The 27,752-nt window shown below is 41.9% G+C and overlaps 3 protein-coding genes across 3 annotated transcripts in view; all 3 read right to left on the bottom strand.

Annotated features, from left to right (window-relative positions):
* Gm37013 (predicted gene, 37013) overlaps positions 1 to 27,752 on the bottom strand; it is an 889,226-nt gene that overhangs the window by 204,760 nt on the left and 656,714 nt on the right. The gene's annotated exons all lie outside the window — the stretch shown is intronic.
* The window catches only part of Gm38666 (predicted gene, 38666), an 874,243-nt gene that overhangs the window by 204,760 nt on the left and 641,731 nt on the right, over positions 1 to 27,752 (bottom strand). The window lies entirely within an intron of this gene.
* Positions 1 to 27,752, bottom strand: part of Gm38667 (predicted gene, 38667) — an 868,072-nt gene that overhangs the window by 204,760 nt on the left and 635,560 nt on the right. The window lies entirely within an intron of this gene.

The raw sequence follows: 27,752 nt of genomic DNA, 5'->3' as shown, positions 1-27,752 counted from the left end.
TAAGGGGCTCTTGAGACTTCAGGAAATTTCTTTTTTTTTTTTTATTTTTATTTTTTTTTTTTTCATTTTTTTTATTAGGTATTTAGCTCATTTACATTTCCAATGCTATACCAAAAGTCCCCCTTACCCACCCACCCCCACTCCCCTACCCACCCACTCCCCCCCTTTGGCCCTGGCGTTCCCCTGTACCGGGGCACACAAAGTCTGCGTGTCCAATGGGCCTCTCTTTCCAGTGATGGCCGACTAGGCCATCTTTTGATACATATGCAGCTAGAGTCAAGAGCTCAGGGGTACTGGTTAGTTCATAATGTTGTTCCACCTATAGGGTTGAAGATCCCTTTAGCTCCTTGGGTACTTTCTCTAGCTCCTCCATTGGGAGCCCTGTGATCCATCCATTAGCTGACTGTGAGCATCCACTTCTGTGTTTGCTAGGCCCCGGCATAGTCTCACAAGAGACAGCTACATCTGGGTCCTTTCAGTAAAATCTTGCTAGTGTATGCAATGGTGTCAGCATTTGGAAGCTGATTATGGGGTGGATCCCTGGATATGGCAGTCTCTACATGGTCCATCCTTTCATCTCAGCTCCATACTTTGTTTCTGTAACTCCTTCCATGGGTGTTTTGTTCCCACTTCTAAGGAGGGGCATAGTGTCCACACTTCAGTCTTCATTTTTCTTGAGTTTCATGTGTTTAGGAAATTGTATCTTATATCGTGGGTATCCTAGGTTTTGGGCTAGTATCCACTTATCAGTGAGTACATATTGTGTGAGTTCCTTTGTGATTGTGTTACCTCACTCAGGATGATGCTCTCCAGGTCCATCCATTTGGCTAGGAATTTCATAAATTCATTCTTTTTAATAGCTGAGTAGTACTCCATTGTGTAGATGTACCACATTTTCTGTATCCATTCCTCTGTTGAGGGGCATCTGGGTTCTTTCCAGTTTCTGGCTATTATAAATAAGGCTGCTATGAACATAGTGGAGCATGTGTCCTTCTTACCAGTTGGGGCTTCTTCTGGATATATGCCCAGGAGAGGTATTGCTGGATCCTCCGGTAGTACTATGTCCAATTTTCTGAGGAACCGCCAGACTGATTTCCAGAGTGGTTGTACAAGCCTGCAATCCCACCAACAATGGAGGAGTGTTCCTCTTTCTCCACATCCTCGCCAGCATCTGCTGTCACCTGAATTTTTGATCTTAGCCATTCTCACTGGTGTGAGGTGGAATCTCAGGGTTGTTTTGATTTGCATTTCCCTGATGATTAAGGATGTTGAACATTTTTTCAGGTGCTTCTCTGCCATTCGGTATTCCTCAGGTGAGAATTCTTTGTTCAGTTCTGAGCCCCATTTTTTAAGGGGGTTATTTGATTTTCTGAGGTCCACCTTCTTGAGTTCTTTATATATGTTGGATATTAGTCCCCTATCTGATTTAGGATAGGTAAAGATCCTTTCCCAGTCTGTTGGTGGTCTTTTTGTCTTATAGACAGTGTCTTTTGCCTTGCAGAAACTTTGGAGTTTCATTAGGTCCCATTTGTCAATTCTCGATCTTACAGCACAAGCCATTGCTGTTCTGTTCAGGAATTTTTCCCCTGTGCCCATATCTTCAAGGCTTTTCCCCACTTTCTCCTCTATAAGTTTCAGTGTCTCTGGTTTTATGTGAAGTTCCTTGATCCACTTAGATTTGACCTTAGTACAAGGAGATAAGTATGGATCGATTCGCATTCTTCTACATGATAACAACCAGTTGTGCCAGCACCAATTGTTGAAAATGCTGTCTTTCTTCCACTGGATGGTTTTGGCTCCCTTGTCGAAGATCAAGTGACCATAGGTGTGTGGGTTCATTTCTGGGTCTTCAATTCTATTCCATTGGTCCACTTGTCTGTCTCTATACCAGTACCATGCAGTTTTTATCACAATTGCTCTGTAGTAAAGCTTTAGGTCAGGCATGGTGATTCCACCAGAGGTTCTTTTATCCTTGAGAAGAGTTTTTGCTATCCTCGGTTTTTTGTTATTCCAGATGAATTTGCAAATTGCTCCTTCTAATTCGTTGAAGAATTGAGTTGGAATTTTAATGGGGATTGCATTGAATCTGTAGATTGCTTTTGGCAAGATAGCCATTTTTACAATGTTGGTCCTGCCAATCCATGAGCATGGGAGATCTTTCCATCTTCTGAGATCTTCTTTAATTTCTTTCTTCAGGGACTTGAAGTTTTTATCATAAAGATCTTTCACTTCCTTCGTTAGAGTCACGCCGAGATATTTTATATTATTTGTGGCTATTGAGAAGGGTGTTGTTTCCCTAATTTCTTTCTCAGCCTGTTTATTCTTTGTGTAGAGAAAGGCCATTGACTTGTTTGAGTTAATTTTATATCCAGCTACTTCACCGAAGCTGTTTATCAGGTTTAGGAGTTCTCTGTTGGAATTTTTAGGGTCACTTATATATACTATCATATCATCTGCAAAAAGTGATATTTTGACTTCCTCTTTTCCAATTTGTATCCCCTTGATCTCCTTTTGTTGTCGAATTGCTCTGGCTAATACTTCAAGTACTATGTTGAAAAGGTAGGGAGAAAGTGGGCAGCCTTGTCTAGTCCCTGATTTTAGTGGGATTGCTTCCAGCTTCTCTCCATTTACTTTGATGTTGGCTACTGGTTTGCTGTAGATTGCTTTTATCATGTTTAGGTATTGGCCTTGAATTCCTGATCTTTCCAGAACTTTTATCATGAATGGGTGTTGGATCTTGTCAAATGCTTTTTCTGCATCTAACGAGATGATCATGTGGTTTTTGTCTTTGAGTTTGTTTATATAATGGATTACATTGATGGATTTTCGTATATTAAACCATCCCTGCATCCCTGGAATAAAACCTACTTGGTCAGGATGGATGATTGCTTTAATGTGTTCTTGGATTCGGTTAGCGAGAATTTTATTAAGAATTTTTGCATCGATGTTCATAAGAGAAATTGGTCTGAAGTTCTCTATCTTTGTTGGATCTTTCTGTGGTTTAGGTATCAGAGTAATAGTGGCTTCATAAAATGAGTTGGGTAGAATACCTTCTACTTCTATCTTGTGAAAAAGTTTGTGCAGAACTGGAGTTAGATCTTCTTTGAAGGTCTGATAGAACTCTGCACTAAACCCGTCTGGTCCTGGGCTTTTTTTGGCTGGGAGACTATTAATAACTGCTTCTATTTCTTTAGGGGATATGGGACTGTTTAGAAGGTCAACTTGATCCTGATTCAACTTTGGTACCTGGTATCTGTCCAGAAATTTGTCCATTTCGTCCAGGTTTTCCAGTTTTGTTGAGTATAGCCTTTTGTAGAAGGATCTGATTGTGTTTTGGATTTCTTCAGGATCTGTTGTTATGTCTCCCTTTTCATTTCTGATTTTGTTAATTAGGATTTTGTCCCTGTGCCCTTTAGTGAGTCTAGCTAAGGGTTTATCTATCTTGTTGATTTTCTCAAAGAACCAACTCCTCGTTTGGTTAATTCTTTGAATAGTTCTTCTTGTTTCCACTTGGTTGATTTCACCCCTGAGTTTGATTATTTCCTGCCGTCTACTCCTCTTGGGTGAATTTGCTTCCTTTTTTTCTAGAGCTTTTAGATGTGTTGTCAAGCTGCTAGTATGTGCTCTCTCCCGTTTTTTCTTGAAGGCACTCATAGCTATGAGTTTCCCTCTTAGAAATGCTTTCATTGTGTCCCAAAGGTTTGGGTACGTTGTGGCTTCATTTTCATTAAACTCTAAAAAGTCTTTAATTTCTTTCTTTATTCCTTCCTTGACCAAGGTATCATTGAGAAGAGTGTTGTTCAGTTTCCATGTGAATGTTGGCTTTCTGTTATTTATTTTGTTATTGAAGATCAGCCTTAGTGCATGGTGATCTGATAGGATACATGGGACAATTTCAATATTTTTGAATCTGTTGAGGCCTGATTTGTGACCTATTATGTTGTCAATTTTGGAGAAGGTACCATGAGGTGCTGAGAAGAAGGTATATCCTTTTGTTTTAGGATAAAATGTTCTGTAGATATCTGTCAGATCCATTTGTTTCATCACTTCTGTTAGTTTCAGTGTGTCCCTGTTTAGTTTCTGTTTCCATGATCTGTCCATTGGTGAAAGTGGTGTGTTGAAGTCTCCCACTATTATTGTGTGAGGCGCAATGTGTGCTTTGAGCTTTACTAAAGTTTCTTTAGTGAATGTGGCTGCTCTTGTATTTGGAGCATAGATATTCAGAATTGAGAGTTCCTCTTGGAGGATTTTACCTTTGATGAGAATGAAGTGTCCCTCCTTGTCTTTTTTGATGACTTTGGGTTGGAAGTCAATCTTATCAGATATTAGGATGGCTACTCCTGCTTGTTTCTTCATACCGTTTGCTTGGAAAATTGTTTTCCAGCCTTTCATTCTGAGGTAGTGTCTATCTTTTTCTCTGAGATGAGTTTCCTGTAAGCAGCAAAATGTTGGGTCTTGTTTGTGTAGCCAGTTTGTTAGTCTATGTCTTTTTATTGGCGAGTTGAGACCATTGATGTTAAGAGATATTAAGGAAAAGTAATTGTTGCTTCCTGTTATTTTAGTTGTTAAAGGTGGCATTCTGTTCTTGTGGCTGTCTTCTTTTAGGTTTGTTGAGGGATTACCTTCTTGTTTTTTCTAGGGCGTTGTTCCCGTTCTTGTATTGGTTTTTTTCTGTTATTATCCTTTGAAGGGCTGGATTCGTGGAGAGATAATGCGTGAATTTGGTTTTGTCGTGGAATACTTTGGTTTCTCCCTCTATGATAATTGAGAGTTTGGCTGGGTATAGTAGCCTGGGCTGCAGTTTGTGTTCTCTTAGTGTCTGTATAACATCTGTCCAGGCTCTTCTGGCTTTCATAGTCTCTGGTGAAAAATCTGGTGTAATTCTGATAGGCTTGCCTTTATATGTTACTTGACCTTTTTCCCTTACTGCTTTTAGTATTCTATCTTTATTTAGTGCATTTGATGTTCTGATTATTATGTGTCGGGAGGAATTTCTTTTCTGGTCCAGTCTATTTGGAGTTCTGTAGGCTTCTTGTATGTTCATATGCATCTCATTCTTTAGATTTGGGAAGTTTTCTTCAATAATTTTGTTGAAGATGTTTGCTGGACCTTTGAGTTGAAAATCTTCATTCTCATCCACTCCTATTATCCGTACGTTTGGTCTTCTTATTGTGTCCTGGATTTCCTGGATATTTTGAGTTAGGATCTTTTTGCATTTTCCATTTTCTTTGATTGTTGTGCCGATGTTCTCTATGGAATCTTCTGCACCTGAGATTCTCTCTTCCATCTCTTGTATTCTGTTGCTGATGCTCAAATCTATGGTTCCAGATTTCTTTCCTAGGGTTTCTATCTCTAGTGTTGCCTCGCTTTGAGTTTTCTTTATTGTGTCTACTTCCCCTTTTAGGTCTAGTATGGTTTTGTTCATTTCCATCACCTGTTTGTATGTTTTTTCCTCTTTTTCTGTAAGGACTTCTACCTGTTTGATTGTGTTTTCCTGTTTTTCTTTAAGGACTTGTAACTCTTTAGCAGTGTTCTCCTGTATTTCTTTAAGTGATTTATTAAAGTCCTTCTTGATGTCCTCTACCATCATCATGAGATATGCTTTTAAATCTAGGTCTAGGTTCTCAGGTGTGTTGGGGTTCCCTGGACTGGGCGAAGTGGGTGTGCTGGGTTCTGGTGATGGTGAGTGGTCTTGGTTCCTGTTAGTAAGATTCCTCCGTTTACCTTTCGCCATCTGGTAATCTCTGGAGTTAGTAGTTATAGTTGACTCTGTTTAGAGATTGTTCTTCTGGTGATTCTGTTACCATCTATCAGCAGACCTGGGAGACAGATTCTCTCCTCTGAGTTTCAGTGCTCAGAGCACTCTCTGCTGGCAAGCTCTCTTACAGGGAAGGTGCGCAGATATCTTGTATTTGGACCTCCTCCTGGCCGAAGAAGAAGGCCCAAAACAGGACCTTTCTCAGACAGTGTGTTGCTTTGGCAGTTCCCAGGTGGTACAGACTCTCACCTAAGCAGACTAAATTCCTAAGTTCCTTGGAGTCCCGGGACCAAGATGGCGACCGCTGCTGCTGTGGCTTAGGTCGCCTCCCCAGCCGGGCGGGCACCTGTCCTCCGGTCCGGAAGGTGGCCGGCTGTCCCCGGCCCACACAGGGTGCTGCCTCAGCGCCTCTGTGCTTCTGCCTGTTCCAGAAGCTGTCAGGTTCTCTGGCGCACCCTCTCACCTGTTCAGACTAATTTCCTAAGTTCGGCGGGTCTCGGACCAAGATGGCGACCGCTGCTGCTGTGGCTTAGGCCGCCTCCCCAGCCGGGCGGGCACCTGTCCTCCGGTCCGGACGGTGGCTGGCTGTCCCCGGCCCACAAAGGGTGCTGCCTCAGCGCCTCTGTGCTTCCGCCTGTTCCAGAAGCTGTCAGGTTCTCTGGCGCACCCTCTCACCTGTTCAGACTAATTTCCTAAGTTCGGCGGGTCCCGGACCAAGATGGCGACCGCTGCTGCTGTGGCTTAGGTCGCCTCCCCAGCCGGGCGGGCACCTGTCCTCCGGTCCGGAAGGTGGCCGGCTGTCCCCGGCCCACACAGGGTGCTGCCTCAGCCCCTCTGTGCTTCTGCCTGTTCCAGAGGCTGTCAGGTTCTCTGGCGCACCCTCTCACCTGTTCAGACTAATTTCCTAAGTTCGGCGGGTCCCGGACCAAGATGGCGACCGCTGCTGCTGTGGCTTAGGTCGCCTCCCCAGCCGGGCGGGCACCTGTCCTCCGGTCCGGAAGGTGGCCGGCTGTCCCCGGCCCACACAGGGTGCTGCCTCAGCGCCTCTGTGCTTCTGCCTGTTCCAGAAGCTGTCAGGTTCTCTGGCGCACCCTCTCACCTGTTCAGACTAATTTCCTAAATTCGGCGGGTCCCGGACCAACGGTTTTTAAAGTCTTTAGGTAACCACCAAAACCTCTATGTTGATTTCTAAGAGAATGTGTCTATCTACCAGCATGGCTTTCACATTCAAGTAAAATTTCATAACAGGCATCCTGGATTTTCTATGCTAACTTTAAAGTTAGTGTGGTTAAAGTAGAGTTATATTTTACCTGCAATGGTATATGTTAAGTGGGGCAATGAGTATCAGGAAAGACTTTGGGAAACAGTGTGGTCTTTACCTGCACTAATTTCCTCATTCTCCTTCCAAAGAAGCCAGGCTTTAGATCAAAGAAAGAGCTAAAGGCATGGGATTATATGTTGTGCTTTGACGATCAATGTAGAAGAAGAGAGTTCTGATAGCTCCCTGCTTTTGGGTCCTGGCCTGGACAGGAATTCAGTGTTGAGTTGGTTCACTTTAGGTCACTCATCGTTCTCGTACCATCACCCAATTCCCCAGGAAACAGAAAGTAAAGAAGCCAAGAATAGGTTTTGTTCTGTTTGGTGACAGAGTGAGAGTCCTGCTGGGTGAAGTCATCACTTAGGCAGGACTAGTGTGTGCTTAGTAGTAACATTATCACAGTAAGCTACGTGAAAGGGGTAACCTTAAGTCCATAACTGCTTACAGTATGGTCAGTGTTACAGCTTTCTAAATTTGCTTCTGGTAGCCAGTGGACTTTAATGACTGAATGCCGCAATATAAAACAATAAACCATAAGAAAAGCCATTTTATTAAACTCTCTGTATGCATACAAGTGCAGACAGTATCTCCCAATAAAACTCCCAAACCAAAACAAGATGAAAGTCCCCCCTCCCCAAATTATAACTCAATTTACCCCCAACAGACTTGGAATTAAGCAGATGTTCATAGATCATATGATTAGACTCATTCTTTATAGCAATAAAGTAAGCTTCATCTTTTGTGTGGCTACAAGGCCAACAGGGTCTTTTCTTTTTAAAATATTTTTATTAGGTATTTTCCTCATTTACATTTCCAATGCTATCCCAAAAGTCCCCCATACCCTCTCCCCCCCACCCCCACCCCCCCACTCCCACTTTTTGGCCCTGGTGTTCCCCTGTACTGGGGCATATAAAGTTTGCAAGTCCAATGGGCCTCTCTTTCCAGTCATGGCCGACTAGGTCATCTTTTGATACATATGCAGCTAGAGTCAAGAGCTCCGGGGTACTAGGTAGTTCATATTGTTGTTCCACCTATAGGGTTGCAGATCCCTTTAGCTCCTTGGGTACTTTCTCTAGCTCCTCCATTGGGGCCCCTGTGATCCATCTAATAGCTGACTGTGAGCATCCACTTCTGTGTTTGCTAGGAACAGGGTCTTTTCTATAACAGGTGTTAATACCTATAGAGCTGAAAGAAGGTGAAGTACCAGTTTTAATAGTACAGACTATGTGTGCTCTGTGCCAGGCCTCTAACTTCCTTTTTAAAACCCATTAAGCCATTATGGTAACTCTAAATTATAGTTCCAGATGCAAGATTCAGAGAAATTTAGAAGCTGACAAATAAGGGCTGCTGGGGACAGTTAGCAAGAGATTTCTCTCAATATTACACCCAGTCTGCTTAGGATCTATAGTTGTTGTTGGTTTGTTTTTTCCATATCTTTTCTTCTAGTTGAAACCACCTGCTATTTTACTCTTAAGTTGTTTCTGTGTTGAAGTTCCATGCACCACACTTCTCAGACAATGTTGCCCTCCAGCATAGCAGCCAGGAGCTGGCCTGCAGCTCTGCTTTCAGCAGACTTGCTCCTCACAGCTATGCATTAAAAGTTTAAAAGCCTTCAGTAGAAATCATATGAGGCAAGCGGGAGTGAATGTGAGTAGAGGGAAATGATAAGAAAACTTATCCAATTTAATTTTACTAACCCTTGGTTTAACATTGGGTACATTTTGTATCACTTCTGATCCTTAGGCTAGACAGCAGTAAGATATGAACAGTGGAAGTTGGGGTCAAGCTCTATTGTATAATCTTAGCTCTGGGGTGACAGGAAAGCTGTGTCAGCATACACTTATGAGACCAAGTCATGACATCTTGTGACGAGGTCTTATGACCTGGTCTTGTGACCAAGATTATGGGAAATCCTGGTTTGAGCAGTTAATCTACATGAGACCAACCTTCCACCAATCAAAAGGAAGGATGGGTGATATGACCAGGCGACATAGAAGAAGGTAAAATATGGCAACCCAAGATCCTATTCTCAAGACACTCCACTCGGGTCAGTGAGAGCAAATATTTACTCTTAATAAACTTCACTTTATTCTAATGAACTTGGCTTGCTGAGATTCTGTGTATCTTGTTGCAATCCCAGTGAGAATGCAAGAACTGAAGATATGCCTGTAATGGGACTCAGATGCACTGGAATTGTAAGGTAACATTGTCCTTTCTCCTGAGTAGAGGTCAACTCTGACCTCCTTGGATGCCACTGTCTTGCACTAATGGAAAAAAAAAAAATCTATCTTGCTTTTCTTTTCTTATCTTCCCTCCTTATCATAAGTTGCTTTTCTTATGATAAGGATGGAAGCCCCATAGGCACACCAGGAAACTGCTTTTCTTCCCAGGCCAAGGAGACTCAGTCTAAGACTTGAAGACCAAGGGGAATGGGGTTTGGCAGCTTTCAATGTAAAGAAAATTCTCCTTATGTTAACAAGTTTTTATTTTCTATTCTCCCTTCCTTTTCCCACCATTTATAATTTTATCAGTCCCCCTCTCATTTCCAAAGGTGGGTGTTTGGATGTAAAATATAACAGGAACAATATCTGTACCACTCACCACCTGTGTTCCTTAATGTATGTGGATGCTTCCTGCTTTATATTTTCTTCTTTGTCTGCCCAAGGGTGAACTTTCAGGTGCCAATGCCAAGAATGTTCTCTCATTTCCCTTCATCCTACCCTGCCTTGGACTTTAGCCCTCCACTTTTCTATAAACTCCGTTTCTGCAAATGTCTATTGCTTTAGGTATGCTTCCTCTCTTAATTTTCTCTTAATTTCTTTCTTAATTTGGTTGTGAACGAGGGCAAAGATTTCAATTTTTTTCTTCCCCCTCTAAGTTAAAGGCTAGGACTCTTTTCCTGCTGTATGAAACAGCTTTGGGACCAGCACATTCCTCCATAGGAGCCAGGCTCCTTGCTTTTGTCCTGCTGATGGCTACCAATGCTACTGGCAAGAACTCCATTTGTCCTGTGTCAGGATGTTTAATGCAAAGTTTTGGAAATAATCAAGCTGTCCACTTTCAGTTTACACCAAGCTCCTGAATGGTCTTTAGGTTATTTTGAGGGTATCCTTAAAGGACTATGCTCCTGGCCAAATTATCACCATTTACCAGAAATGGAACCAATTTCACTGTCCATGCTGTCAAAAGGATCTCAGAAATCACTTACTTTGGGGACTGCCTAAGATTACCTTTCTTTCCTTGGTTGGTTTACATTATACCATCTATTGGCTGCCTATTTATTTATTTAAGGATTCCAGACCTTAATTTTATGCCTCAATCTCTTCCCACGGTTCAACATGAGACCTACCAAAGTTATTGATTATGTAAAGATCCACTTTTCCCTTTTCCTAGTCTCTGGATGCAGAGTTAAAAAACCCTAAGTGGTTTCTATACCATAAAAAGGAATTCTGTAAAGAACTGACAAGAAGTCTCCAGCTACACAACCCTGAATACGGCCAAAACTAAGCCAAGTCAAGCCTGCTTAGTATTTGGAAGGGAGAATTGCTAAGGAGATACAGGGCAGTATCAAAGATTGGGTATTTTGATTACACCTGATACCTGAGGCTAAAGATGAGGCCCCAGGTGTTATCTTAGGGATAGCTGTTAGAGAAAGTGATACTAACTCTCAGTGAGAACTGAATCTCTCCTTGAGGTGGGAGATACCCAAACCAAATTACAGGCGAGCCAATTTTCTATTAGAGATAGTGACATTCAACTCATGGTGAAAACTGAAGGCACTCCCAGAAGACAATTGTGTTTTTTTGGGGGGAGCCAGGGCTCTTTCCTCCTACTTTCTTGGAACAATGCTGTCTTAGGGTTTCCATTGCTGTGAAGAGATATCATGACAAAATTTAATTGGGGCTGGCTTACAGGTGCAGAGTTTCCGTCCATTATCATCAAGGTGGGAAGCATGGCAGCATTCAGGCAGGCATGGTGCTGGAAGAGCTCAGAGTTCTATATCTTGTTTCAAAGGCAAACAGAAGACTGGCTCTTTTAGGCAGCAAGGAGAAGGGTCTCAGAGTCCACCCCCACAGTAAAACACTTCCTCCAACAAGGCCATACCACCTAATAGTGCCACTCCCTGGACCAAGCATATTTAAACTACTACAGACCCCTCCTCAAACAGCTCTTTATAGTAGTAAACACATCCTGAGAAGCTAGAATCAATTGATCCTCAAACTTTATAGAAAATTATTTTACTCTTACAATATGACCTCAGCACTGAAGATGGAAAGATGTCCCTTATATCCAGGCATCCCTCTTAAGAGACTGCCCCTTTCTCCAGAAAGACTCAAACATTTCTCATCGATTCAAACTGCAGTGAGAAATTAAATAAAATCTGGCTTTATAGAATGGGAACTATTATACAATCTACAATCTAAAAGTTAAAAATAAATTTCAAAGGAGTATTTCAAAACCATTTTTCTTCTCTGGTTTAAAGAGCCATTCATTCAAAGGAGAAAATGACCTGAAAGACAAACTATTGAACAGACACTAAATTCAAGAGGCCAGTTCTTAGATCCAAGTTCCAGAAAAGTCTGAGTGCACAGGTCTAAGATGATGGTAATCAGAGAGCAACCCTATTCACCTTTAGCTAATGCTCTGAACATGTAAGAAAGACAGTGCTCCAGATCTAGTATGCACCACTGGACTCTTCCACTCCATCTCTGTTCCTCTGGTCTTTTAGGGCCCTCAGTCCTTCAAGGAAATAGATGCCTTTGGGGGAAAAAATAAAAGGAGTCAAGAGGTTCTTCCTAAGTCCACAGGAGTAGCCAAGATGGAGGCTTGTCCAGTTTTAACAGTAAAGACAGTGCTTAATTTTGGCCACACCCAATAGGAGAGCGTGAACAGAAAAATAATGTCCACTGGAAAAGGGTATTATTACTTCCTCTACTGAGAATTGCCAGACCATTGCATACACACTCATCTTGCTCCACAGCCTGACTCTAGGAGCAGATGCTACCTGATGTATGTCATCACATGGTCACATGATTACAACCCACTCGTCTTTGCTCATTGATCCACGAAATGCAGCTTCTGTGGTGGGAGAAAATGACTTTTGTGACTTTGGAGAAAAGGAGCACTCCTCTCTAGGGGCTTCTGCTGATTTTCTTGCTGATGTTACACAACATGGCTTCACCATCTGTGTCACCCAACCTGCTGGGACTTCAAAGAGCAGCAGGTTCATGGCAGGATTAGATTTGGTTCTGAGTTCAAAGCCTACCATTGTGCTATTACTGTTATCACATAACTATGTATATATTCATACACACATATATGAATATATGCACATACACACACACACACACACACACACACATATATAGTGTTTTTTTTCATTGTTGTTGTTGTTGTTTTCTTGAGACAGGGTTTTCAGGGTTTTCCTGTAGCTCTGGCTGTCCTGGAACTCACTCTGTAGAACAGGCTGGCCTCGAACTCACAGAGATTGACCTGGCCCTGCCTCCAGAGTGCTGGGACTAAAAGCAAGTTCCATCGCAGCCCAGCTGCACATGGTGATTTTCCTCCCTGTTTCTATTTTTATGTCTGTCACCCCTGTTCACTTTGACATCAGCAGTGGGAGCTGATTTGCTGCATAGTTCACCAGTGCACTTGCATCTTCTTCAGTACTTACTTGGTAGGCTCCTGGATGAGGTTAAATGTCTGGTAAGAATCCTTCCTTGGCCATCTGTATGCTTTGTACTCTATCACACATGCTCTTTTCTTCTCTTTCTTTCTTTTAAATTTTAGTGTACAAAATAATGATGTCATCGTAACATTTTTATATGCCTGTCACTGGAGATTGTTCCTATTTGTTCTACCCCCAATATTCTCCTGTCTATCCCTTCCCACTGCCCTTATTCATCCCTCAAATAGTTCTTCTATTTTCATGTTTTTCTCTCCCTTTCTCTCTCCCCACACACAGCTAAATAGATTTCATATAAGAGAAAACATGGTGTTTTGTTCTCCCCCACATATTCTTCTGTTCTGCCTATTCCCTGATCTTAGAACCCTCCCCTCCTGCACAGTATTCCATTCTATACTACAGTGGGGGTGAACATGAACAAACGATAACACAAGCATTTAAGTCTAGAGTCCTCATTATATTGATTTCACTTTTGCGTCTGTGATTAAATATTCTGACCAAATGCTACTACTTTGGGTTTGGGAAAGGGTTTCTTGCGCCATCAATCATCAGAGGAAGCTAGGGCAGGAGGACAGGGCAGAACCCATGCAGAGATGTGGCTTGTTTGTTCTTACGCTTACATTCAGATACCTTTCCTGCACCCTTTGTGACCATGCCAAGGTGTGCTGCCGCCCAGTGAGCTGGGCCTTCCCACATAGAATCAACAATGAAGAAAATGCCACACAGACATGCCCACAGGCCAATCTGATGGGGGCAATTCCTCAGTTGAGGTTCCCTCTTACCAGGTGGCTCTAGTTTGTGTCAAGTTGACAAAAACTAATCGGCACACCCACAAAAGAGAAAACTGTGACATTTCTTTCTGAATCTGGCTTATTTTGCTTAAGATGATGATTTTCAGTTCTACAAAAGACATGATTTTACTTTTGTTTCCTTCATCGTTGAGAGACACTGTCTCATTATGAAGCCTCCTGTGGTCTCGCCCTGTTGCTAGGAAGATTTTAAAAAGACACACAGAGAGTCAGAGCAAACGATGCTTATTGAAATCAAGGGGCCAGTGATATGGCTCATCTGGTGAAGGGACTTGCTGCTAAGCCTGGTGGCCCGAGTTTTAGGCCCCATACAGTGGAAAGAGAAAACGGATTCCTGCAGATTGTTCTGTGACTTCCCAATGTGTGCCTTCACAACCACTCTTTACATACACAAAGTAAATATATACATGTAATTTTAAAAAATAGGGCTGGTGAGATGGCTTAGTAGTGTTTGCTGTCAAAGCTGACAACTGGAGTTTGATTTCTGGAATCCACAGAGTAGACATGGAAAATTGACTCCTTCTGTCTATCCTGACTCTTGCATGCACTCCATGGTACGAGCACTGTGGCATTCATATTTCCTCATTTAGTCACAGACAGATGGAAAGACAGACAGGCAATGTCTGACCACTTTCCAAAGTATTTCCCTGTTAACCACTCTCATGTTTAAGCCATGAATATCTTCGGTTATCACCCCTTCTAATAATCGGCTTTTACATTTTCCCAAACAGCAGTGTATTGTACCTTGATTTTCATCTGTATTTTTCTGATTATAGCAAAAATATTGGACATCTCTTCATGTGTTTATATGTACTTTTCCTGTGGAACGTCTATATATTTATTAATTTTCCACTTTAACTTACATTAGTTTAGAGTTTAACACACACACACACACACACACACACACACACACACACACACACACACACACTTTTGGTGGCCTTGGAAATTGAGCCAAATAGCCTTGTGCATGCTAGGTAAGTGATCCACCTCTCTGCATCTCTCTTTCTTTCTCTCTCCCTTCCGTTCTTTCTTTAATACAGGATCTCACTATGTAGCCCCGCCTAGCCTGGAAGTCACTATGTAGTACAGGTTGGCTTTGAACCTAAAGAAATCTGCCTGCTTATGTCTATGAGTGCTGGTATGAAAAGTGTGTGTCACCATGCCCCAACCCCTTTATATTCTTGATACTAATTTTTGTCAGTGTACTGTACCTTTCCTGATTGGTACCTTGTATTTTTGTAACTCTAAAATATTGGTTAAGTCCTTTAATCTAGCCACAGTTAACAAACTGTGTATTATTGTTTTTCTTTTGAGACAGGTTTTTCAGTATGAAGTGATGGCTATGCTGGAACTCACTCTGTGGTCCAGCCGGCCTCAAACTCAGAGAACTGCTTGCCTCTGCCTCCAGAGTGCTGGGATCAAAAGCATGTGCCATTACACCTAGCTCAATCCTTTATTTTATATTAAATATTTTTTCTTTTAAAAAACTATTTTATCTTCAAGGTCTAAAATATGTTTACAATTTACCCACTAGAAACTTTAAAGTTTTTTGAGTTTATTTTTGGATATTTAAATACTATTTCCCTTGAGAACTGACCTTCTAAAATTGATTTAGTGACAGATTCTCTCTGTGTGGTCCATATTGGCACTGAACTTAGTGATACCCCTGTCTTTGCCTCCTGATTGTTGGGATCAAGTGTGTCACCACACACCTGGCAGGGATAAGCTTTTAAATTATGGTGGGGATGATGACCCAGTTAAATTATTTTCTATGGATCTCCTACTTAGCCTCAGTTATCAACTTGACACAGAGTTATCTGAGAGTCTCAACAAGGCCCATGATGCCCATCAGACTGATTTTTGGACGTATCTGTTAGATATTTTCTTGATTGGTGATTAATATAGGAAGTGCTGAACCTTCTGTGGATGTTACAATTTTTACTTAGGCAGGGAACTTTGGTCTATAGAAGAAAGCTAGCCAAACAGATGCTAGGGAACAAGCCAGTAAGCGGCCTTTGTTTTCTGTCTTCAGGTTCTTGCCTTGACTTTCATTAATTATGACCTAGAAATGTAAGTTAAAATAAACCCTTTCCTCCTCTAGTTGATTTTGGTCAGTGTTTTATTATAGTAACAAAAGCAAAATAGAACATTGGATTATCATTTTTTAACTAAGAATTCCATCTTTCTTCCATTGCTCTACATTATGGCCTGACTATACCATCCATATTTCACATATAGAAACCATTAAAAATTTTAAGATTTTATCTGTGTGGTTTTTTGCCTATGAGCATGTAAAATGAGCTACGTGTGTGTAGTGTCCTTGGAGGTCTGAAGAACTTAATTTCCTAGAACTGGAGTTAAAGGTAGTTGTGAACCATGTGTGGGTGCTGGGAATTGAACCTGAAACCTCGGAGAGAACAGTAAGCGCTCTTAAGTGAGCTATCACTCTAGCCTCAGTGATTAGGTTTGATGTGCTATAAAGATGAGCCCTCAATGAGAGATTAGTGCTTTTACAAAAGGAGACACTCAAGACCTTTCTGTCTTTGTACCATGCAAGGACATAGCTAGTGAGAAGGCTGTCCTCATCGGGAGCTAGATGCTATGATAAAAGCCTGCTAGCTCAGAGAGGCAGAAAAAGCACCTAGTTGATTTTTTCCTGAAGCAAACAGCCCCTCCTCTTTCTCTATGTTGTCTGTCTTCAATACCCTTCAACTCAAGGCTCTCCTTTCTCTTTCCTGATTTTTCTTCTTCTTCTTCTTCTTTTCTTCTTCTTCTTCTTCTTCTTCTTCTTCTTCTTCTTCTTCTTCTTCTTCTTCTTCTTCTTCTTCTTCTTCTTCTTCTTCTTCTTCTTTTCTTCTTCTTCTTCTTCTTCTTCTTCTTCTTCTTCTTCTTCTTCTTCTTCTTCTTCTTCTTCTTCTTTTCTTCTTCTTCTTTTCTTCTTCTTCTTCTTCTTCTTCTTCTTCTTCTTCTTCTTTTCTTCTTCTTCTTTTCTTCTTCTTCTTCTTCTTCTTCTTCTTCTTCTTCTTCTTCTTCTTCTTCTTCTTCTTTTCTTCTTCTTCTTCTTCTTTTCTTCTTCTTCTTCTTTTCTTCTTCTTCTTCTTCTTTTCTTCTTCTTTTCTTCTTCTTCTTCTTCTTCTTCTTCTTCTTCTTCTTCTTCTTCTTCTTCTTCTTCTTCTTCTTCTTCTTCTTCTTCTTCTTCTTCTTCTTCTTCTTCTTCTTCTCCTCCTCCTCCTCCTCCTCCTCCTCCTCCTCCTCCTCCTCCTCCTCCTCCTCCTCCTCCTCCTCCTCCTCCTCCTCCTCCTCCTCTTCTTCTTCTTCTTCTTCTTCTTCTTCTTCTTCTTCTTCTTCTTTTTTTAATGTTCCCTCCATGTCAACTGGTGGCTAGCTCTGTCTCTTGACCTACTGTTGATTTTATTTAGCTCTTGCTTACAGAAAGCTCTTGAATTAAAGGTGTGTGCAAGGGCTGAGCTACACCTCAACAAGAAATGGGTTTTTCAAGTTCACAATCTGAGGGTTCATGCTGTGATCAAATTTCCTGCAACATGTACGGGTATGTGCATGCGTGCACGTGTGTGTACATGTGTGTGTGTGTGTGTGTGTGTGTGTGTGTGCGCGTAGCGTAGGTGTCTGCAAAACACAGAATGGGAGTAGCTGCCCACTGTGGGTTGCTTGTATCCAAATTCTGATCTTTTGGAAGAGCAGCAAGCACTCTTAACTTTTGAGTCATCTCTCCAGTTTTGTGCCTTCAGGGTTTTAAGCAAAATATCTAGCATAGTCTTATAATTCTTTATTGTGTTTCATTACTGTATTAGTTTGCTTTTTATTGGTACAAACCACCATGACCAAATGCAACTCTGGAGCATGGGGCAGGGAGGAGGGGAGAAAGCATTTCTTTTACCTTTCAGCTTATAGTCCACCATGAAGGGAAGCCAGGGCAGCAACTCAAGTAGAAAACAAGTTTGCTCCCTTGGATTGCTCAGCTTGCTTTCTTATGATATCCAGGGCCACCTGCCCAAGGTTGTCCCGAATGGGCTTGCTACTTCCACATCAACTGTTAATCAAGAAAATGTCCCACAAGAAAATGTCTCACAGACTTGCCTATAGGTAATCAGAAGGAGGCATTTTCTCAATAGAGGTTCCTCTTCCCAGATGACTTCAGCATGTTTAAATTGACAAAAAAAAAAAAAAAAAAAAAAATTAACCAAGACAATCGACTCCTTGTCAACTTGACATACCAATACAACACTCTTAAACCTTTCATATCCTGAACCGCTCACATTTCCCAAGCCTTCCTTCCCCTGCAGCTAGCCTGCCCAGACTGGTGGTGGCTGGCTCTAAATCCCTACCTAGACCGTTATAATGAAAACTCCGGAGGCTTATAATTTATCAGCCAGATTTATAACAGTAAATCTTCAACCCCCAAAATATCCACCCAAAGAACTCAAAACTTAATTGATATAGATATGATCTACACACCTAAATTGGACAGATGTACCCTACATTACTTAACCGTTTAAGAAATGCCCAATTACTTATGGCTCCACGTGGTTCTGGCTCATCATCCTCTCCTATAGGTTCCATCTTGTCTCCTTTCTCAGTCGTTCTCCATCTTTCTCTGCCTCTCTCTCCTTCTCTTCCTGTTCTGCCCGGAAGATCCCGCCTCCATATCTTCGCCCAGTGATTGGCTCCCTGTCGTCTTTATCAGCCAATCAAATAGCGAGGAGGAATTACCGAACAAAAAGTATCTTTGGAAACTTGCTTCCCCAGTCTGCTTAGGTCACGTGCTTCTGTCCTTAATCAAAACGGCGGTGAAGCCTTGATTTCACAGAGATGGCTGCCAGGTATATGACTGCCCTTAACCAAGATGATGGTGTTCCCCAGCTTTTAGCAAAGATAGTGATTATTTGGTTAGTTACCTCTCTTCAGTCCTGGCCTGCCTCTTCACGTCTCTTCAACGTCTAGCTGAGTTCATCTACCTACTGGTTTATATCCGTCTCCCAAGTCTGTCTCTCATGTTCTCTCCCAGCATCTCTTTTTATTCTTCTGCTATTTCCCAGAACCCTCTCTTTTCCTCCCGATGTCCCACCTCCCATTTCCTGATTCATAGGTCATAGGCTTTTTTTGTTTTGGTTTGTTTTTTTTGTTTTTGTTTTTTTCGAGATAGGGTTTCTCTGTGTAGCCCAGGTTGTCCTGGAACTCACTCTGTAGACCAGGCTGGCCTCGAACTCAGAAATCCACCTGCCTCTGCCTCCCGAGTGCTGGGATTAAAGGCGTGTGCCACCACGCCCGGCTTTTTTTTTTTTTTTTAAATTGCTATCTGATGCTTATAAGAGATTCTCTCTACAGTTTAGGGGACGGGCACACAGCCTTCCCCATGGGCAGGCTGAGAGCTAGAGTCTCAGAATAGGACTTTAGTTAGAATTTGGAATCAAATTCACAGACAAACGATCCAAATATCTTAGGAGTAGTTTGATTGAGACTAGCTAGAAAGAAATGGGGATTAGAGAAAAGAGAAATAGAGAATCTCTTTCTACTTCCCTAATTGATTGGAATATTTTTAGAAAAGAGAAATAGAGAATGGGAAATCTCTTTCCACCCACTGGGCCACTGGCAATAATTGTACACAGATGGGTGGGAGGAGAATTGTCACCAGCCTGAGCCCAAGGCATTCCAAGGGCACAGATGGGACTAGAACAAATGGGTACAAGCTGTACAGCCAGCTGATCCCAAGACTGAAATAGGGACCAGGGCAGATGGCTGAGCAGACACTCTACACCTGGTGCCACGTTTTCTGAGAGAGAGAAAAAGGAACCACGCCAGTAGAAGAGTGTAGCCTCCAGAGAAGCTTTTACACTAACCAGGAAGAGAAAACTTACCAATCAGTCAGTGTGTGAAATAATCCTGTGGTCAGGTGGCCAGAAAGAGATCCTATCTCAGGCAGAATGGAGATAGGGTTCCAGGATCCCAGTGTATGTGAATTAAACCCATGGTGGGAGCACAAGCACTAGGAGAACCTGTCCAGTCTTTCAGCACCAATGTTAGGAAAATGTCTTTGACAGAACTCAACACCTCTTTATCATTAAAGTCCTAGAGAGATTAAGGATACAAGGGACATCTCAATATAATAAAGCCACTTTATAGGAACCCCAGAGCTAATATCTCCTTAAATGTAGAGACGCTCAAAGCAATTCCACTAACATATGGAACTAGTCAGGGTTGTTCACTCTTTCCATATCTATTCAACAGTACTTGAAGTTTTAGCTATAGCAATAGACAACTGAAAAAGATCAAGGTAAGGAAAGGAAGGAATTGGAAAGGAAGATGACAGCTTTTTAAATCTTTATTTGTAGATGATATGATAGTATACATAACTGACCCTAAGGATTATATTGGGAAACTCCTACAGCTAATAAACATATTTAGAAAAATAGCTGGATACAAAATTAACTCACAAAATCAGTAGCTCTCCTAAATTCAAATAAAAATCAGTCCGAGAAAGAATTCATGGAAACAGCACCTTTCACAATAGCCTCAAATAGTACAAAATTTCTTGGGATAACTCTAACCAAGTAAGTGAAAGACTTGTGTGATTAAAAACTTTAAGACATTGAAGAAAGAAATTGAAGATATCAGAAGATGGAAAGATCTCCCATGCTCATAGATTGGTAGGATTAACATAGTGAAATTGGTCATCCTACTGAAAGCAATGTACAGATTCAATACAATCAAAATTCCAACACAGATCCTGAAAGAACAGCCTTTAGTATTGTGGTGGTTTGAATATGCTTGGTCCAGGGAGTGGCAGTATTTGATTGTGGCCTTGTTGGAGGAAGTGTGTCACTATGGGAATGGGTTTTGAGAGACTTTCCTCCTAGCTGCCTGTAAGTCAGTCTTCTCCTGTTTGTCTTTGGAACAAGATGTAGAATTCTCAGCTCCTTCTGTGCCACGACTGTTTGGACTCTGTCATGCTCCCACCTTGATAATAATGGACTGAACCTTTGAACTGTAAGCCAGCCCCTACTAAATGTTGTCTTTTATAAAAGTTGCCTTGGTCATGGTGTCTCTTCAAAGCAGTGGAAACTCGAAGACAGAAGTTGTTACCAGGAGTTGGGTATTACTGTGATAAGCCTGACCATGTTTTTGTTTGGAGGAATGTGGACTTTAGGAATTTGGATATAAGAAACAGTGGAATGCTTAAAGTGGTGTTTAATGGGCCATCCTTGCCAGGAATATGGAAGATGGTGCTGCTGAGGGTTATTTGATGGAGTAGGCATCCTGGCCCAAGAGGTCTAGTGGTGAAGAATTTTAGTATGTAGCCTAGAGACTATTCTTGTGATATTTGGTGAAGAATGTGACTATTTTTTGTCCTTGTCAGAAGTGTCTACCTGAAGCTAAGGTAAAGAAATTTCAATTAGTTGCATTTACAAAAGAAGTCTCAGAAAACCACAGCATAGACTTTGTCCTCTAGTTTACTCTCATAAAAAGCTTTTTGATGAAACATAGCAAACATAGAAAGGTAAATACAAAATGTATGCTTCAAAGATTAAAGGGGCGATGGGATATAGAATGAAGATGAATCCTATGTTTAAGGAGATAAATAGATTAAGAAAGTGGTGACCTTGAAGCAAGATCCCACCCTGTTAAGCTCATTGTTTATGATTTTGAAGTTGAATAAGGGTCTTGGTTATGTTTTCATTAGGACTTTTAATTTGGAATGAACTACAATCCAGAAATAGAGAGCACAACTATGATCTAGATCCTGAGGCTGGAAAACACAGGTTTTGATCTGGACCTTGAGGAATAATGGCCATGAAAAACTTAGGCCTAGGCACCATGGTACAAACCTTTAATCTCAGGAGACAGAAGCAAGCAGATCTCTGAGTTCAAGGCCAGCCTGGTACAGAGCAAATAGAGAAAAGCTTAGGTCCAGGCGTGGTGGTTCATCCCTTTAATCCCAGGCCTCAGGAGACAGAGGCATGTAGATCTCTGACTTCAAGGTGAGTTTACAGAACAAATTCCAGAACAGCCAAGCTTAGGCAATGAGGAGTTGGAAAACAAACCAGGTAATAATGTAATAGAAAAAGGGGGCAATGTTCCATCTGTAGTAAGCAGCAAAACTTGGTAGTTAGGCTATGTGGATTTGGCTTTAGAGTCAAGAATAGAAGGGACTACTGAGACAATTGATGCTGGTTAGCTGTGGCTAAGAAATTAGTGGTAATTAAGAAGAGACCAGCACTACTGAGGTGAAATCTTCTGGGAAGTGTTTTCTGAGAACACAAGGGAGCTGTGTTTCAGATATAGCTAAGGTTGTACCTCATGTTGCAGCTGGACTTGGTAATGTGTAAGAAATACCCAGGTAGTATTGGTTTTGAAGTCATAAAGGGGTAGAGAGCAGCAGAGGCTTGGCACTGGGAGGGGCCAGGGAAGGCTATCGTTCATGAAGGTGAAGCAGTTGCAGTTGATAGCCCTAGGACTGAAGGGTCATGGAAAGTAATTGTGCCTTGACACCATAAGAGGAGCCTATGAGAGGCTACTGGTGAAGCATAGTTGCAGTGAGAAACCACAGAGTGTTAGAGATACCAGTACCATGTGATGAGAATCAGGAACAGCAGCATCAGTGGAGTTGAGCCAACAAGACCCTGAAGTGCTACAGAGGGCATAGCTGGAGATGTGACCCAAGCCCTTTGGAGGAGCCTAGAAGATCATATGTGGATCCCAGACATTGGAACAAGAAGCTATAAAGTTGAAGTTTCCTTGAATACCCCAAGATATTAGAGCCATCTCTGGGATACCTGCTGAGTAAAGGGGCTAACAGGGAGTGGAGCCAGCCCAAGAGGAAAACATTGTTGCAGCCAACAAAGCTGAAAGGAGTTGAACATCAGACATGGAGATTCAGAGTTTGGAGTTTGCCCAGGTGGTTTTCTGTCTTGCTTTGGTCCAGGATTTCCTCACCATGAGGTTTTGGAATGGTAAGGTATATCCTACATGATGTTGGAGGTATGTGATATGCTTTTAACTTCTTAGGGATTACAGATTGCATGAATTTCAGAAAAGACTTTGAACTTTGGACTTTTAACATTGTTGAGGCTGTTATAGACTATGGGACTTTTGAAGTTGGATTAAGTGTATTTTTCATTATGCTTTGGCTAGGTATGACCGTCATAGACTCATGTGTTTGAACAAGCCTAAGGGGGCCAGGGAGTGGAATGTGGTGGTTTGAATACACTTGACCCAGGGAGTGGCACTATTAGGAGGTGTGGTCTTGTTAGAGGAAGTATGTCACTGTCAGGGTGGGCTTTGAGAGACCTTCCTCCTAGCTGCTTGTAAGCCAGTCTCCTGTTATTCTTTGAAACAAGATGCAAAACTCTCAGTTCCTCCTGTGCCATGCCTGCCTGGAAGCTGCCATGTTCCTGCCTTGATGATAATGGAGTAAACCTCTGAACCCATAAGCCAGCACCAATTAAATACCTTATAAGAGTTGCCTTGGTCATAGTGTCTCTTCAAAGTAATGGAAACCCTAACTAAGACAAGTATGGAAAGAAACAAACAAACGAACAAACAAATAAGCAAACAACCCAGAATAGCTAAAATAGTCCTGTATAATAAAAAACTTGCTGGTGGTATCACAATCCCTGATTTAAAATTGTATTACAGAGATCCAGTAATAAAAACTACATAGTATTGCCATAGAAACAAACACATTGATTCATAGAATCAAATTGAAGACCCAGACATAAATGTACATACCTAGGTACACCAGAGTTTTGATAGAGAAGTCAGAAATACGTACTGGAAAAAGGACAGAATCTTCAACAAATGGTTCTGGTCAGACTGGATGTCTGCATGTAGAAAAATCCAGGTGGATCCATACTCACCTCCTTACACAAAACTCCAAGTGAATTAAAGATATCAACATAAAACCAGAAACACTGAAGCTGATAGGGTAGCCTTGAAGACACTGACACAGGAAAAGATTTTCTGAACAGAACACCATTAGCACAAGCACTAAGGTAAAAACATTAATAAGTGGGGCCCTGTGAAATGGAAAAGCTTCTGTACAGCAAAGGACACCATCGTTTGGATTAAGCAGTAGCCTACAGAATGGGGAAAAATGTTTTTACCAATTACACCCCTGAAAGAGGACTAATAACAAAACACATAAAAACTCAAGAAACTAGATAGCAAGAATGAAATAACTCTATTTAAGAATGGGTAACAGATCTAAACAAGAGAATTCTCAAAAGAGGAAACGTAAGTGGCTGAGAAACACTTAAAGAAATGTTTGACATCCTTAGTCATCAGGGAAATTTAAGTCAAAACTACTGTGAGATTTCATCTTATACCTGTTGGAATGGCCAAGATCAATAAAACGCTGGTGAGGATGTGGAGCAGGGGGATGACTCTTCCACTGCTGGTGAGAGTGCAGACTTGTACAGCCACTATGGATATCAACGTGGTCGTTCCTTAGGAAGGTGGGAATCTACCTACCTCAAGATCCAGCTATACCATGATTGGGTATTGTCTTACTTAGGATTTAGGTTGCTCTTAAGAGACACTATGCCTTAGTCCTGTGAAGGCTTGATACCCCAGCATAGGGGAATGCTAGGGCCGTGGGGTGGGAGTGGGCATGTGGGTGAGGGAGCACCTTCGTGGAGGCAGGGGAGAATGGGGTGGGATGGCAGGTTCTCAGAGAGGAAACCGGGGAGGGGGAAGATAACATTTGAAATGTAAATAAAATAACAATAAAAATAAAAAAGAAAAAAAAAAGGAAAAAAAAGACACTATGCCATGCCAATACTTATAAAGGAAAACATTTAATTTGGGCTGGCTTATGGTTTCAAAGGTTTAGTTCATTGTCATCATGGTGGGAAGCATGTGGCATCCAGTCAGACGTGGTGATGGAGAAGAAGCCAAGAGTTCTATATCTGTGTTGGCAGGCCTCAGGAAGAGAGAAAGACACTGGGCTTGGCTTGAACATTTGAAACCTCAAAGCCTACCTGCAGTAAAATACTTCCTTTAACAAGTCCATACTTCTTAATAGTTTCATTCCCTAGTGCTCAAGCATTCAAATCTATGAGCCTATGGGGGCTGTTTCTATTCAAACCACCATAGGCATACACCCAAAGGATGCTTCATCCTACCACAGATACTGATGTCTTCTTTTTTTTTTTTTGGGGGGGTGTATTTCTTTTTTTTTTTTTCCATTTTTTATTAGGTATTTAACTCATTTACATTTCCAATGCTATACCAAAAGTCCCCCATATCCACCCACCCCCACTCCCCTGCCCACCCACTCCCCCTTTTTGGCCCTGGTATTCCCCTGTACTGGGGCATATAAAGTTTGCAAGTCCAATGGGCCTCTCTTTCCAGTGATGGCCGACTAGGCCATCTTTTGATATATATGCAGCTAGAGTCAAGAGCTCCGGGGTACTGGTTAGCTCATAATGTTGTTCCACCTATAGGGTTGCAGATCCCTTTAGCTCCTTGGCTACTTTCTCTAGCTCCTCCATTGGGAGCCCTATGATCCATCCATTAGCTGACTGTGAGCATCCACTTCTGTGTTTGCTGGGCCCCGGCATAGTCTCACAAGAGACAGCTACATCTGCGTCCTTTCAATAAAATCTTGCTAGTGTATGCAATGGTGTCAGCGTTTGGATGCTGATTATGGGGTGGATCCCTGGCTATGGCAGTCTCTACATGGTCCATCCTTTCATCTCAGCTCCAAACTCCGTCTCTGTAACTCCTTCCATGGGTGTTTTGTTCCCAAATCTAAGGAGGGGCATAGTGTCCACACTTCAGTCTTCATTCTCCTTGAGTTTCATGTGTTTAGCAAATTATATCTTATATCTTGGGTATCCTAGGTTTGGGGCTAATATCCACTTATCAGTGAATACATATTGTGTGAGTTTCTTTGTGAATGTGTTACCTCACTCAGGATGATGCCCTCCAGGTCCATCCATTTGGCTAGGAATTTCATAAATTCATTCTTTTTAATAGCTGAGTAGTACTCCATTGTGTAGATGTACCACATTTTCTGTATCCATTCCTCTGTTGAGGGGCATCTAGGTTCTTTCCAGCTTCTGGCTATTATAAATAAGGCTGCTATGAACATAGTGGAGCATGTGTCCTTCTTACCTGTTGGGGCATCTTCTGGATATATGCCCAGGAGAGGTATTGCTGGATCTTCCGGTAGTACTATGTCCAGTTTTCTGAGGAACCGCCAGACTGATTTCCAGAGTGGTTGTACAAGCCTGCACTCCCACCAACAATGGAGGAGTGTTCCTCTTTCACTGATGTCTTCTTAATCAGAGCTGATTTTTCAGTCCCAGCTGATTAGTATCAACTTCTCCAGGCAAAGCAAAGCAAAGCAAAGCAAAGCAAAGCAAAGCAAAGCAAAGCAAAGCAAAGCAAAGCAAAGCAAAGCAAAGCAAAGCAAATCACTTCCACACATTCTTTTGTTTTGTTTTTAAATCAGGATTTCTCTGTATAACAGCCCTGGCTGTCTTGGAACTCTATGGAAAATCAGGCTGACCTCCAACTCACAGAGATCCACCTACCTCTGTCTCTCAAGTGATGGGAGTAAAGGCATGCACCACCATGCCCGGCTCAGCCCCATGTTTTTTAGTCCAAAATACTACATGCGTGGCTTTGACAGTGCCTTTGCTTCCCTCTGAAACTTCACAAGCCAGGCCTCCATTATCTGCGTTCCTTTCTGTATTATCACCCAAGCTTCTATAACATCTCCCTAAGCTCAGTGACTTCCAGCTCAAAGTTCCAAAGTTCCACAATCCTCAACACAACATTGTCTGGTCTGTCACTGCAATGTCCCATGAACTCAATACCAGTTTCTGTCTTAGTTTGCTTTCTATTGCTGTGATAAAATAGCATGATCAAAAACAACCTGGGGAGGAAAGGGTTTATTTCACCTTACAATTGAAGTCAGGGCAGGAACTCAAGACGGGAGCTTGGAGGCAGATTCTGAAGGAAAGAATGGAGGAACTCTGCTTACTGGCTTCCTCCTCACGTCTTGCTAAACTTGCTTTCTTATACAACCCAGGACCCAATGCCCAGAAGTGACAGCACTCCTAGTGGGCTGGGCCTGCCCACATCAATCATTAATCAAGAGAATGCCTAGCAGACATTCCTACAGGCCAGTCTCATTAAGGAATTTACTCAATTGAAGTTCCCACCCATTTTGCAGATGCACTAGAAGAGCTCATAATATCCAGCACAGCCTTAATTTATTGTAACAAAAATATACAGAGCAGAACCAGCAAAGGAAAACAGTACATATGACAAAATCAGGAAGAAATAGGGTACAAAATTCCTGATAGTTCTTTGACATTTAAGTTCCACAAGGTGTACTTCTTCCAGCATCAAGCCATATCACAAGTGCTTTCTGCCGGGGAATCTTACTTGGGACCAGAAGTCTGGTTATTAGTGTGGCTAATCATAAAGACATCCTCCTCACACAGAATTTCACATTCCAGAAGGAAAGTAGGTGTTCTGTACAAGCCACACATTCTAGAAACCACCATTCTTGGTTAGGAATTGGTGGTGGGAACACATCCGGAATCTGGGGTTTCAATGCCAGTCAGAGGTTGCAGTCTTAGGCCCAATATGTTGCCTATTCTTTGCACAGTCTACAACTTGGCCCTTTGATAATGTTATCTTTCCAACATTATTACCAATATGACCTCATACAGCCCAGGGAGACCTACAAGCAGCACAGGCTTTGGTTATTCCCTCCTTGAGTTTTATATTTGTCAAGTTAAAACAAATCCCAGTTACCGTGAAGATCTATTTTAGAAAACTAGATATAGTTCTATTTGAGTTTTGAACAAAACTTTTGAATCTTGTCTAAGCCATCCACTCGGGCACTACTCTGGTAAGTAAGTTGAAGCTGATTTGAATACCTTGTATGCTGATCCACGGTCATAAAACTAAAGGTTTCTTTCTTCGTTGCTGTGAAGAGACACCATGACTAAAACAGGTTATAAAGGAAAGCATTTGAACAAGGGCTTGCTTACAGTTTCAGAGGGTGTCTTAGGGTTTATACTGCTGTGGCAAAACACCGTAACCAAAAGCAACTGGTGGAGGGAAGGCTTGATTTGGCTTACACTTCTGTGGGGGATGCGGAGGTCAACCTTGTGAAGGGAAAAGTGGGGTGGAGAGCGA

Source organism: Mus musculus, chromosome 18, assembly GCF_000001635.26.
Source record: "Mus musculus strain C57BL/6J chromosome 18, GRCm38.p6 C57BL/6J".
NCBI lineage: Eukaryota > Metazoa > Chordata > Mammalia > Rodentia > Muridae > Mus > Mus musculus.
The sequence above is the reverse complement of the archived record's forward strand: the minus strand, read 5'-3'. Positions and strand labels throughout refer to the sequence as shown.